The sequence below is a fragment of the Phyllostomus hastatus genome, unplaced genomic scaffold, assembly GCF_019186645.2.
Source record: "Phyllostomus hastatus isolate PE091 unplaced genomic scaffold, TTU_PhHast_1.1 phas_contig_16, whole genome shotgun sequence".
Taxonomy (NCBI): Eukaryota; Metazoa; Chordata; class Mammalia; order Chiroptera; family Phyllostomidae; genus Phyllostomus; species Phyllostomus hastatus.
In genome coordinates, this window is record NW_025333643.1 from 10,387,036 (window position 1) to 10,399,962 (window position 12,927).

At 56.0% G+C, this 12,927-nt stretch overlaps 1 protein-coding gene across 2 annotated transcripts in view; it reads left to right on the forward strand.

Annotated features, from left to right (window-relative positions):
- The first annotated feature begins 3,213 nt into the window (after positions 1-3,213).
- Positions 3,214-12,927, forward strand: part of PRKCD (protein kinase C delta) — a 30,386-nt gene continuing 20,672 nt past the window's right edge. Inside the window, exons 1-2 of one of the 2 annotated variants that reach the window (XM_045832421.1) lie at positions 3,214-3,436; positions 6,792-6,907. The gene's annotated coding sequence lies outside the window, so the exon portion shown is untranslated. The remainder of the gene's footprint in view (positions 3,437-6,791; positions 6,908-12,927) is intronic. The other variant, XM_045832422.1, reaches the window with a different exon arrangement.

Here is a 12,927-nt window from a genome sequence, read left to right on the forward strand (position 1 = left end):
CTGAAGAGGAACAGCCCTGGCCAGATGCTAGGAGTAGGAGTCTGGACACTGCCCGGTGCTACCCCTAAGGGGCTCGTTTCCTTGGCTGCAAACCTGGAGGAGGAGAAAGGGAAAGTCTCACTTCTGGGTGGCTGCTACGAGCACAGTCCTGCTCGGAAATGTATGTCCCATGTCACAAAAGGCTATCGAGGGCTCTTCTAGGGTTGACAGCCTGTGACTCAGCAAAGTGACCATACCTATATCCCTGACCAATGTGAGCTGAGCCCTCACCAGGTGTTCACCCTGGGAGAACATTGTCTCACCTAACCCTTATTCAACCCTTAGCATGGGTCTGTTGTCAGCCCCTTTCATGAGTGAGGACTTAGGATCAGAAACATGTGGTCACCTGCTCAGGTCATACAATTAGCATGTGACACAGCCAAAACTTGCTTCTAGGCCTTAGCAGGCCCTTCTAAGAGTGGGTCCAGGCAGGTTATGGAGGCACAGAGGCAAGGTTATCTGGACCCTGCACTTATCCACCAAGTGTGGTACACAGGAGCAGCTCTAGAATGCAGAGGGGCCCAAGCCGAGCTTGGCCTAGACTCCTTGGACCCCAGAAAAACCTGTTCTCCTTGGGGCCCCTGGTCCAGGGCCTACCTCTGGAGGAAAGCCCATGCAGATCCCTTCTCTGCCCTGGCCACATTGTGGCTTGCATAATCCTAAAGGACAGGAAAGTGCTTCCTGGTGTCTAATCTAAGTTCTTGCTCCTGAAACACCAGCCCCACTCTAAAGCAGTGGTTCTCAATAAGGGGTGAATATTAGTCCCAGGGGACATTTGGCAGTGTCTGGAGACATTTTTATCTGTCACAGCTTGAGGGAGGGGAGTGTTACTGGCATCTAGTGTAGTGGGTAGAGGCCAGAGGTGCTGCTAAACATCCTACAATGCACAGGACAGCTCCCACAACAAAGAATTATCTGGCCCAAAGGCCACAAGGCTGAGATTGAGAAACCCTGAAATAAAACATGGGCTTTGGAGCCAGACAGACCTTGGTTTCAATCCTGCCTCTTCCATTTACTAGCTGTGTGCCCTTTGCCAAGTGTCTTCACCTTCCTTGGTGACAGTCAATTTGCTATCCCCCAAGGTGGTATGCTAATAGTGACCCTCATCTTAAGGGGACTGGAGGACTAAATAGATTGCACACATTCAGTATCTAGCATAGCGCCTGGCACTGGGGAAATTCTGTCAGTGATAGCCATTAATCTTATTTTCCATTTTCCAAGGTAGACCGAGGGTATGGGAGCAAAGGTCTGGTGGCTGGACCTGGAGCTCTCCACCAGTCAGCCCTCTCTCCAGTGCTGAGCCTATTGTTGATCCTGGGAGAGGCTTGGGTTGGCCACTGTGGACCTGGAGGGAGCAGCCAGAAAGGAAAAGTGATTCAAGGCGGGCAAAGGTCACTTGAAGCTCACCTTGCTCACCCTTTCCAGGGATGCCATGGGGTGGGGGCAGGGGCAGAGGGTGGGACCAGGACACAAAACGCACTAGTGAATACACATAGAGTAAGATCCCTTAACTCAGGGAAGTTCCATGGATTCACAGCTGGGCTCAGGGAGGAGTGGCATTTTAGTGAGCACAACCCCGACAGGAAGAGATGTCAGGAGGGAGGAATGGCATCCTAGCCCTGGAAACAGCATGTTCAAAGGTCTGGTTGTAAGGAGTAAGGTGTAAGACCTATTTCCCAAATGATAGTCCATTGTGGTCAGAGGAGTCCAGTTTGCTAAAAAGAGCTTAACCTGATGGGGTGGGGAACAGGCATCAGGGCTGACAACCTGGGCATTAACCACTTTCGAACTAGGTCCTCCTTCCCAGGTGTACCTGCTTCTCAGGGCACCAGCATCACCCTCTCTCTGTGATGGGAAGAATCATTGCAGTTTTTCTCTTTGCAGTCCAGATACTGCCTGCCAAGCATGCGCACACACACTCACACACTTAAACCAGAATTTAGGGATCCACATCTCTGCCAGAGTTCTCCATCCCTGGGGGTCACACTGGACATCCCTACCCCCCATCCTCACAGTCCTGTAAGCTACCCTTCTTACCAACCTAGGGTCCTCCCACCTAAACAATGTGATGGCCCTTCTGCCCTTACCCAGTCTCTCCCTTCTCCTGCTCCTCTGCCTCATCCATGCACCCAGAAACCCATTCCACTGAAACCGCTGCCACAACCTGTTCGCTGAGAAGACCAGAGTCCTAGCCATGGCCTGTCTCAGCCATGGCCCCCTTCATCAGTTCATGTGTCCTCAGGATTGCCCCCCCATTTTCATCACTTAAGTTTCAACTAAGAAGAGCTGTGTAGGCTCTTTTCATCCTCTAGGAGGCCTGGGACCTGGAACCTCTTCTTTGTCTCTGGAAAGTGACATTTCTTTGGAATATGAAGCTAACGTCTTGGCTTTCTGAATTCTGGAAACAGAGGAATGGACTCCCTGGGCCCCACTCCAAACTCCGACTTCAGCCCAGGGAATACTCAGTGAATGAATGAATGAATGAATCAATGAATGAATCAATGAGTGAGTGAATTATGCCGGACAGCCAAATTCCAAGTCTGGAAAGGACGCTTAATTTAATGCACCTGGCAGGGGCGAAGGAGCGCTCTGGAAGCCCGGCCAGGAAAGCAGAAGACACGGGGATTCGGGTAGAAGCTGCTCTCGAGTTTTCTGACCAGCAGCGGCAGACCAGCTCCCGCCCTGGAGTCTTCCCAGCTCGTCTACCGGCAAGGCTGAGACTAGTCGGCTTGGCGGCGGGCACCGAGCCCGGCTGTGTCCACACTCCAGCCAACAGGAAGAGAAAGAGAGAGACCAGGCGAGGCGGGCCAGCTGGCGGGTGGGGAGTCCCAGGCGTAGGCGCCGGGACCTGGGGAACCCCAGCCGGCGCCTCCCGGCTTGGGTGCGTGAGGCTGAGGGTGGGGGCAGTGGCCCCCGTCCTCCAGCCTCAGCTTTCTCTGTAAAATGGGGCCCCTTCCAAGGGTTGGTGCACGCACTGATGGGGCAGGGAGTGGGACGCGAGGTGCCCGGGAGAGCAGGGAGGCCCAGACACTGAATGACCCGCTCGCAGAGGAGGAGACGCAGGACCCCCAGCTCCGGGAGGGCGGAGGCGGGGCTTTCGAGGGGCAGTCCCTGAGCGGGGGCGGGGCCGGGGCCGGCACCTGGGTGAGGTTGCGCCGCCCCGCCCCTTTGCACTTCCGTGTGCCGCGGCGCGGGAGCGGGAGGTGGCAGCCCCGGGATCCCCCGAGCGACCACCAGCACCCGCCCGCTGCGCCTAGGCCCGGAAGATACTTCACCGGCCTCCCGGCCCATCCTGGTCGGGGTGCTCCAGACTCCCATCGGCGCGCACACCCAGGAGCCGCGCCGGGAGCCAGACCCCAGCGGCCGCGACCCCTGGTGCCTGGCCCTGCGCCTGGAGGTGAGTGAGGGCTGGGCCCCGACCTGGGATCCGGGGTAGCCCGAGGGCGCGCCGCCCTTCCCTTCCTCCGCCCTCCCCGCTCCGGTTCCCGTTTTCGAAACTGAGAAACTGAGCCGTGGCCAGATAAGTCCCGCCGGGACCCGCGGGTGCCTCCGTGCCCCCGTCTGTCTTGTCTGTCTGTGCCTCCGTTCAACCGTAGAAGCCGAAACCCTCTCGGCCGTCTGCTCCAGGACCCCCTACCCGCCTGTGTCCCAGCTCCTCCGAGCGTCCGCCCGTCCCTCCCGAATTTCTGGGGCCCTCTCCCCGTCCATCTGTCCCCACCCCTCTGTGTTCCCCGGTCCGCGGGTTCTTAGTCCCTATCTGTCGGTTCTTCGCCCTCCGCTTGCCCCATCGCCCCAGCCCAAACCATCTTCCACCGCCCCCTAGATTCTGTTCTCCTTGAGTGGCGCCCCCGGCCCACGGTCGCCGCCCCCAGACTGTCCCGCCTCCTCTCTTTTTCTTCTGCAGGGCCCAGGCTAGGCCGCCCGCCGGGCCTCGCCCCCGTCCCGGAGTCCCTGCCCGGCCCGTGCAGCGCCTCCTCCTCGCTGTATCTCCTTTCAGTCTCGTTGTCTCTCGGTCTCTCCATCTGTCTCCGAGTTGGGCGTGGCTCCAGTCCCCACCCTACCTTCCTGCCCTGCCCTTCTGCTCCTCTGAGCCCCTTACCCTGGTAACCCCTTCCAGGACCCCTCTGCCCCAGGCCTCTCCCCAATCCAGACACCACGCCTATGGGGGTCCAGTCAGGTGAGGGGAGCAGGTGGGGAGAGCCAGGGTGAAGAGGCAGGAGGTGGGTATGGTCAGAACTTGCTCCGCTTCCCCGAATCCCACACTGAGCCCCCTGCTTAAACCTGATTAGAAAGATTTACTGAGAGTGGAGGGTTGTCCCCTTCTCTGGCCCCTGCCTTGAATGCATGGATCACGTCTCCTTGAGCTGATTCCTCTGTAGCTGGGCTTGTGGGTACGTTGTGTGTCTGTCTGCTTGGGTGTTCTTTGTCACTGTCTGGAACTTGCCCCTGTGTGTCTTTTCACATGTGTGATTTGCCTGTTTGTGTGTGTATATATGTCTTTTGGGGTTGTCCGAGGCTCTCTGCACTGTGTGTGCTATGTCTTGGTGTGCCCTTTATCACCAGACTCCCTGCTAGGTGTTGATGTGTGTCTTTGTGTGCCCCTGTGTGCATCCCCGTGTGTCTGGAGGCTCCTATGTTGCACACAGGGTGTATCACATGGTGATCCAGTAGCCACGAGTATATTCAGGCTGTTAATTATGGGAGCCCATGGTGTTAGGGTGCCAGCCCATCGGGTTCATGTCTGAGTGTGTGTGTACAAGCATGTGTGTGCACTCTCATGTTCTTTCTCTCCCTCTGCCACTGAGTCACTGTGATCAGGCTGACCTGGTCACCAAGGGAGGGGACTGGTCCCTTGGGTTTCCTCCTTCCTGCTGTGCACAGAGCTGGGGTGTGGTGGACAGGCCAGCAGAGGGCAGTGGTGTGTGTGTGTGTGTGTGTGTGTGTGTGTGTGTGAGAGAGAGAGAGAGAGAGAGAGAGAGAGAATGATAGAGAGATGTGGAGGTGTTTGGACAGCTGTATCTGGCTGTAGGGTGGTGGAGGGATTTGGTGTGTGACAGGACTGGGGCTGGGGCGAGACTGGCAGTGTGGGCCTATGACTGGTGGGAGACTCACAGTCTGACTGTGTGAGGCTGTGAGTGTGTGTGCTAGGGGGGTGACTGACTGTGGGGAACCGAGAGTGCTTGGGCGTGGATGTCAGGAGCAGGAGGGGATAAAGCAAGGTGTGTTGTGCCTGTGCCCTGGGGTGACAGTGCTGGGAGGGAAGGTGAGAGCCCCAGGTGGGAGGCTGGGAGGTTTGGGTGTGCATGCAGCTCCTGGGGAGGGTGAAGGAGAGGCTTTCATCTCTCACCTTCCTCTACTCCCCAAGCTGACAAACACCAGAGGGCAAGGCTTGGGATTTGTAGTGTGACCAAGACCTTGGACTTTGTACCCAGGAAAGACTTGGGCACAAAACTCCCTGTGCCTGTTAAGAGCAAGAGATCGAAGCTAGGCCTCTCTAAGGCTGTTTCCTTATCTGCAGAAGGGAGAAAGTTGTGAGAACTAGAGGTCTGTGCCAGAAGTTCTTTAGCATTCACCCATAGTGAGAATTCAGCACATACTAAGTCTTATTTGATGACCGCTTACTTTCCCCCAACAATATGGTCTCCATTCTCCTGGGAGCTGGGGCTAGTAAAAGCCTAGCTAGTTCCCCAACCCAGTTTCTTGCTGGCAATATATCTGTTGCACCCCCGCCCCTTCCCATCCCCTTGACTAGACTCCTTGTGGGAAGCAAGACAGCTGACTGAGACCCCACTGGCACCCAGCCCTGTTCATTCCACATGACAACTCCCTCCTACCCTCCAGTCTCAGCTGTAGTGGTGGAGGAGAGAGCTCTGTGTGTGTGTGGGGGGGGGGCGGTGATTTGGAGCTGTGACTGCAGGGCACTGACACCATTTAGCTGGCACAGCTAATTGGAATTTAAATTAAAATTAGAAATAAAGTACAGACAAAAAGATAAAGCCTGAGGATATCTAAGCCCCCAGGGAGTGGTGATGGGGGTCTTCAGCTAGAAAAGGGGCTCACATCTGGGGTGGGGAATCTTTTGTGGAGGCTCGGCCTACTGAAAAAGTACTCAGGGCACCAGGATACCTTGCTGCCTTTGCTGTTCCTTCCTTTAAGGATTTCTCTGGGCCTTGGGTTTTGTTTTTTGTTTTTTAGCTGTATAATGGGCACAGCAGTGATATGAGAATCACCTGAAATAGAATGTGCAAAACAAGGAAGAAAAGATGTCACAATTCATTTGGTACTCCCAATTTGAGTCCAGCACAGGAGCTGGCATGCCACATCATTGGAGCCTCAGAACCATCTGGGGAGATCTATTCTTCCCATCTTAAGGATGAGATAAACTGAGTCTAGGAGAGGTTGCCCCAGGCCACAAAGCAGTGGTATCTAATTGCACCCTAGTTCTCCCAGGCTCACAGGGCAACCTCTTGCAGACAGGAGGATTAGGAACAGATTTCTTGCTGTTTCTGTGTGTAGCTTGGAAGAACTCCGAAGGCTGAGAGAGCGTTCCAACCCCTAACATGGAGTGAATATATAACCAGTGACCTGGAAAAGTTGGGCCCAACACCTTACTTCACAGAAGAGAATGTCAAGTTCAAAGAGAACTGAAGTTTTAGAGTCAGGCCAGGCTGAGCCAGGCTTGTGTCAGTCATGCTGGGGAGAGCCTGTCTAGTGATGCCTCCCAGCTCAGCTCTTTTCTCTTGTTCCTGCAGGTCTGCCAGGAACGGGCCCAGGTGAGGGCAACAGGCCTACTTCTCCTGGTGGTTGTTGCGTGGTGGTGGTGGCAGCAGGAGCCAGGACTAAGGGCAAGGGGAGCCGGGAGCCCCAGGTAAGACTAGATCATCTTAAACAGGTGGGCAGTGGACAGGGTAGACTTCTTCTTTGGGCTCAGTTGGGGGTGGAGGAGGCAGCACAGAGTCCTTGGTCTGGGTGTGGGGCCTGGGTGCCCAGAGGGGCAGCAGTTGGCCCTGTGAATGAGTACTCTCTGCCTGGAACTGGCTTCTGGCCCAGCAAAGACTTTGACCTTGGAGCTCAGAGGCCTATGGCCCAGCAGCGGTTTGGGGTGAGGAGTGGTGATGCTTTGCTGGTCAGTTAGAGAGAAGGTGGTATGTGAGCCAAGGGCTGAAGGTGGATGTATCAGCTTTTCCATGGCCCCTTATCTCTGCTTCAGGCTATCCTCATCATCACACAGGGAAACCGAGGTTTGCCCTGGGTCCTACAGTAAGTGGGTTGGACACTAAACTGACAATGCAATAAAGACCTCCAGCTCCTGGTGCAACTGAGCTCTCTTCTACACCCATTTCTACATTTCCCTAGACTCTCTGGGGCCAGAGGAGGTATTCTAAATCTCCCACCCCAGCCTTCAGATTCAGGGTGAGCTGTGCAGAGTTGTTAAGGAATGTTGGGGAAGGCTACAGTCTCTGAGGCTCCTCACAAAGCTAAAAATTCTTTTCTTTGGGTCCAGCTTTGCCTCCTTTGGTCCCTGTTGTAATGAAGACAGTCTGTGAGTTACCCATTGCATGTCCAGAGCCTAGTGAGCAGGTCTCTGGGATGCATGACAGGAGGTGCCGAGGGCACAGAACCTAAGCGGTGACAGTGGGCAGGGGTGGCAAAGGTGGACTTTTCTCCAGGAGTCCTTCCTGATCATTCCCATACTCCCATCCCTTTGGCTGTCTTGAGGGTGAATAGATAAATGGGCCTAACTGGGAGCTGAAAAAAACGGGGTCTCCACTGCGTGTTCTGTTTATTCAACCTACCTGCAAATCTGATGGGGAGGAGGCGATGTGTCCCTGGCTGCCTGGGGCCTGTGCTGGGCCCATCCCCTCCCAACACTGAGCCTCATTCCCTAAGAAGTTCAATTAATTAGCCTTGAAGCCAGCCCACTTCCAACTCTCAAACGTCACCTACCTAGCCAGCACAGACATATCCTTGTACAGGGATACAGAAACTGAGGCTGCACTTGGCACCTCTGCCCATAGACCCACAAGTGCCTGCACACACACATGCACATACATATGTGCAGGTGTTCCCATGCACTTACCTACAGGCATGCTCACATACGCACACAGGCGCTCACCCAGTCACCATGCACTCAGATGCCTGCCCGTGCGCACCACACTGGGCTCATTCTGGGTCGGGAAGGGGGGTCCTTCATCAGGGTCATAGCCCAGCTTGTGTCTGGTCTGACACTGAGAGTGAGGTTTGAGGTGTGCCTGTGACCACAGGTGCTCAAGGGGGCTGGGTCACAGTGGGAGATGGGCTCTGCCCAGGCATTCATTCACTAACTGTGCTGCTCAGTCACCCAGTCCTCCAGGCTGACCAGGGCTAGGCACAGGAGATCGGGGAGCAAGGGTGTGGGGGAGGGGCTGTGTCAACTGTGCTGGCACCATTTGCAGCTGTGGCCACTGAGGAGGAAGTAGGCCGCCTGTGGTCATTGGGCTAAGGTACTCACCGGTTGGTGGGAGACCTATCAGCTCTTTAGTCCCCCACAGTGCCCGTGCCAGGCAGAAGCAGAGGAATGGAAGGCAGAAGGGTAGTTCTGGAACGATTCATGTACTTTCCAAGGCCTGAGTCCAGAGGAGAGACCCGTCTATCCGAGGTGTTTCTGGAGGCTAACTTCCTCTAGGCTGCCCAGGAAGTGGTTTCAGACTGGGACTGACCAGCCCTCTGTCTGTGCCTCGCCCTGCCTGGCCTTGCCTGCAAGGGGAGCAGCAACAGGCTAGTGGATTAGGCCAGCTGACCAGACTTTCCACTGCCCAGGCTGGCTAGACCTCGACAAAGGCTCAGGGAGCCCTCCACCATGAAGCCCTCCACAGTTCCCACAATCCCGGCCCCTCTCTTGAATCAAAGCAAGGCTCAAAGTATTAGGCCTGACAGGCATGGCCCCCTTGTGTGTGAGTGGCCACCACTGGGCTGCATCTCTGGGATGAGGCAGCTCCTAGCAGCTGTGTGAATGAACCTGGGCAAGTGGCTCTGATGCCCCGTGCCTCAGTTTCTGCCTCTGATGAATAAGAGAATGATGGCATCTACCTTTGTGGGGCTGTGCCAGAAACAACAGATAAGGTATGCAAAGTAGCCAGCACTGTGCCTGGCACATTTTTAGTGTTTAAGGAGTAGAAACAGTAGTTATGTAAAGCACTTAGCACCTGGTTCATGGTAACTGTTCAAAAAACAGCAAGTGGTACTGATGATGCGGTTACTATGTCAGATGGCCCTGGTGCTGGCAGTGTCACAGGCCCAGGTGGCTGTAGAGTCTGGCTGAGAAGTCAGGTGTCTGCCTCCCTCATGCCCCCTCAATTCTGCCTTCAGAGGCAGTGCTGCTGGGTGGGGATGGTTCCAGGGGTTCAGTAAGTTCCACATCCTCTGAGGAGAGGAGCTCCGGGGTGGAGCAGCTGTGCCCACTAAGTGGCCCAGCCCCCTCCTGCTCTTCACCCCCTTGCTCTCTTTCAAAGGGACAGAAATAGATCTCAGGACAAATAAAAGGGAAAGGCAGTCTGCAACTTCCTGCTGCCCCCTCAGGCTTCCGTTGGGTTCCCCCCATCCCTTGCCTCCCCACCGAGGACACTGGGCTTGGGGAAACTGAGGCTGGCAATAAGGGGGTAGGTGGTAAATTTTCCTGCCAGCCTGCCTACCCTTCACCCCTCGAGTTAGCCTTTGGGCTGGGGGTGGGGGTGGACACCTAGGGCTGTTGAAGGCTGGAGGAGTAGGGGAAGCTAGAAATGCCCCTATACACACATCCTTGACAAATGGCAATGAATGGCACAGAAATGCAGACGGTCAGCTCAGTGAGGGTTGGGTTGAGCTTTGGCCTTCACTATCCAGTGCCAAGAGGTTGGGGACCTCCGGTGTGGGAGTGATAATGGTGGGGTAGCTGTCTGGTGCTGGGAGGCTGGAGGGCTGGCAAGTGGCAGTTACTTGGGCTAAGAGTATGAGTGAGGGCATCCTGCAGGTTTAGGAGCAAGACTTCTGCAGGTATCTGACAGACCTGGGTTGAAATTCTTGCTGGATATTTATTGTCTGTACTTTTGAGCCAGTGACTAGACTGCTTTGAACCTTAGTTGCTTCATCTGTGAAATGGGAAGACCAAGGAGTATCCCTCTGAGACATGAATGATGAGAAGCAGCCAGGGCGTGTTTTGGGGAAGGGGCCAGAAGGCGGAACAGCAAGCGCAGAGGCCCCTCAGTGGGATGGAACTTGTCTGTTCAGGGAACGGAAAGGTGTCATTATGGCTGGGGTGGAGGAGTGAAGGAAGGCAGGGGCTGAGGATGTCAGGGTGGTAGTGAGGGCAGGCTATGGAGAGGGGTCTGGGCTTCTCAGAGGGGAAATGGGAAACACTGGGGCTTTAAGCAGGGCATGATCTTAAAATACCCTCTGTCTTAAAAGACCCACCGAGTTGCTGGGGCAGAGGGACAGTGGGGACCAGAGCAGAGGATGGCGAGCAGTGAGCAGGCAGGTGCAGAGCCTGGGGGTGATAGGGGCATCAGGTGGGGAGAAGGGAGGACATCAGGATAGACTGCAGTGGCAGAAACGATAATGTTGCTGTATGAGGAGGAGTGGGGAGGAGGAAAACCACCCCCAGGTGTCCAGCGTGAACAACTGGGCAAGCACTGGTGCTGCTAGGATTTGGGGGGCACTTGTGTGGGGGAACTCAATGGGTCTGTTCTGGACATGTTTGACATGTTCAAGCACCTCAAGATTGTGGTAAGGTCAGGGAGGCAGGTGGGTTCAGGAGGGTCTGGGCTGAAAGTCCAGAGAGCGCATGTACAGCCCAGATTGCGGAGAGTGTTCAGCGGGCCTTTGGTAGAAGCTCTGGCTACAGGTCCAGATGGCTGTCCCTTGAAGGTCCCTGCCAAGGTGCTCAGGAGGGCAGGTTTGTGGTGGCTGAGTTGCTGTTTTCACAACAGCCCCGGAAGCTTTGGATCATGTCTGTGGCTGTGTTGGCTAAACAGGTGCAGCAGAGCAGTCAGTCACCAAGGCCCGGGGCTGGATCAGATGCCTGCTTGGTACGGACTGTGGGTGTTGGGGGCTAGAGGGGGAAGATGGGATTGCAAGTTCTTACAGTATCAGGGCTGGAGAAAGCTTAGATGTATTGATTGTCAAGAGAGAGAAACAGGCCCTCACAGGGGTCTCCCAGTAGACTCAGGTTTTCTTTGCCCAGCCCAGTCTCTTCCCTGAGCAGTGGACCAAAGCAGGTCACTAGAGGGCTGGGTGGCTTGAGAGAGCCCCTTTACCCACGGAGCCAAGAAAGTTTGGAGGCCCCTGTAATTACCAAGCAGAGATGGAAATGGTGCCGGGAGCTGCACTCAACATAGCCCTTTTACAGACGACAGCAGCGCACGCTGGCCAGGCTCGAGGGGCCCCCAGGGCAGACCTGATTGGAACCAGACCTGTCCAGCCCACACCCAGTGCCCTGACCTCCAGTTCTTCTGTTCCCTCCCTGCTGTGGGTGGCACACCACAGTGCCACCTCTCTCCAGCTTTCTTCTGATCCCTAAAGTGGGGAGGCATCATCTGGGCCCACACCCCTTTCGGGGATCCATGGCAAAATCCTTGGGTGGCCATCTCTCTTTCTCTTAAACACAAAGTTGAGTGTCAAGAATCAGGAGGAGGCTCTGCAGGTGTACAGAGAGAACAGCTGAGGAGCAGGCTTGGGGCCATCTCTGTGGGGGTTGGTGGAGGAGCCGTCCCCTCCCCAGCCATGTGCACATGCGCTTGTCTCCCACTGTAGGCCCGGTGGGCAGTTGCAGGGCTAGAACCAGAAGGTCCCTCTCTGCCTTCCCCGGGGGCTGACCTGTTGGCTTTGTGGCTTTGGGTGAATTGCTCCACCTCTCTTTCTCTGTTTCTGCCCAGTGAGTCTGGAGCCCAGTGGAGATCATGTGTGGGGTACCTGACGTAGCCATCCCACCTGCACAGGTTCAGGCCCTCCCCCTCTCCTATGTGCCAGGCCTGCGACTACCTCATCCTCTCTGATGGGTGGGTGGAGCAGGCGTACCCAGCAGTGAGCCTGACCCACCCACTCCTTAGGCCCTGACCTGCCTGTTCCTTCCCTGACCTGCTCCCTCCTTCCCTGGCCCACTTGGGGCCAGGACGGACTCTCTCCAGCCTCCCTCACTGGGGAAGCCCAGCTTGCCTGACCCCCAGCTGCACCCCCTCATCTCTCCAGCCACTGTGCCCCAGGGGCTGCAGTAGAAAAAGCTACATTTGCAATTTCCTGGGCCAGATCCTAGTCAGGGATGTGTGGGTCCTTCTAGGCCTGTGTTTGTCTCTGTGCCCGTGTGCACATTATTTGCCATGACACCCCATGCACACCCCTGTGCTGATGAGTGCACGTGGGTGTTAATGTCCTGTGTGGTCTGCGGCATGTGAGAGTCAGTGAGCCGGGGCACGTTTCTCAGTGTATGTGTCACCGAGTTGTCCTAGGAGTGTGTCTGTGCCCATGGCTGCTGCGGTTTCTGTGTGTGTGTCCGACTGCAAGCGGGGCCTCCCCTGTGTAACTGTGTTTGGGCTGGTGGGTGTGCCATGTATGCACATGCGTGTGGTTATTCTGGGAGAGGGCCTGACATAACCCCCCACCCTGGCTGCTTACAGAGGCCCCCTTGTCCTCAGTCCTGCCATGAAGGGGCCTTTGTTCCTCCCTCAGGGGTACTCAGGGGTTTCTCCCTCTGGCTGAGCCGAGGGCTTCCCCAGTCCTACAGCTAGCTGAACGACTCAAAAACCTGTGCCTGGTATGGGCTTTGCCCCCAAGGAGGTCCTGCCCAGACGCATGCCGGCAGGAGCAGGTGTGAGCTGATGCTAGCCAGGGTCCCTCTGGCCGGGTGGGCCCGTGGCACCTCTGCTCCTCCCTCAGATT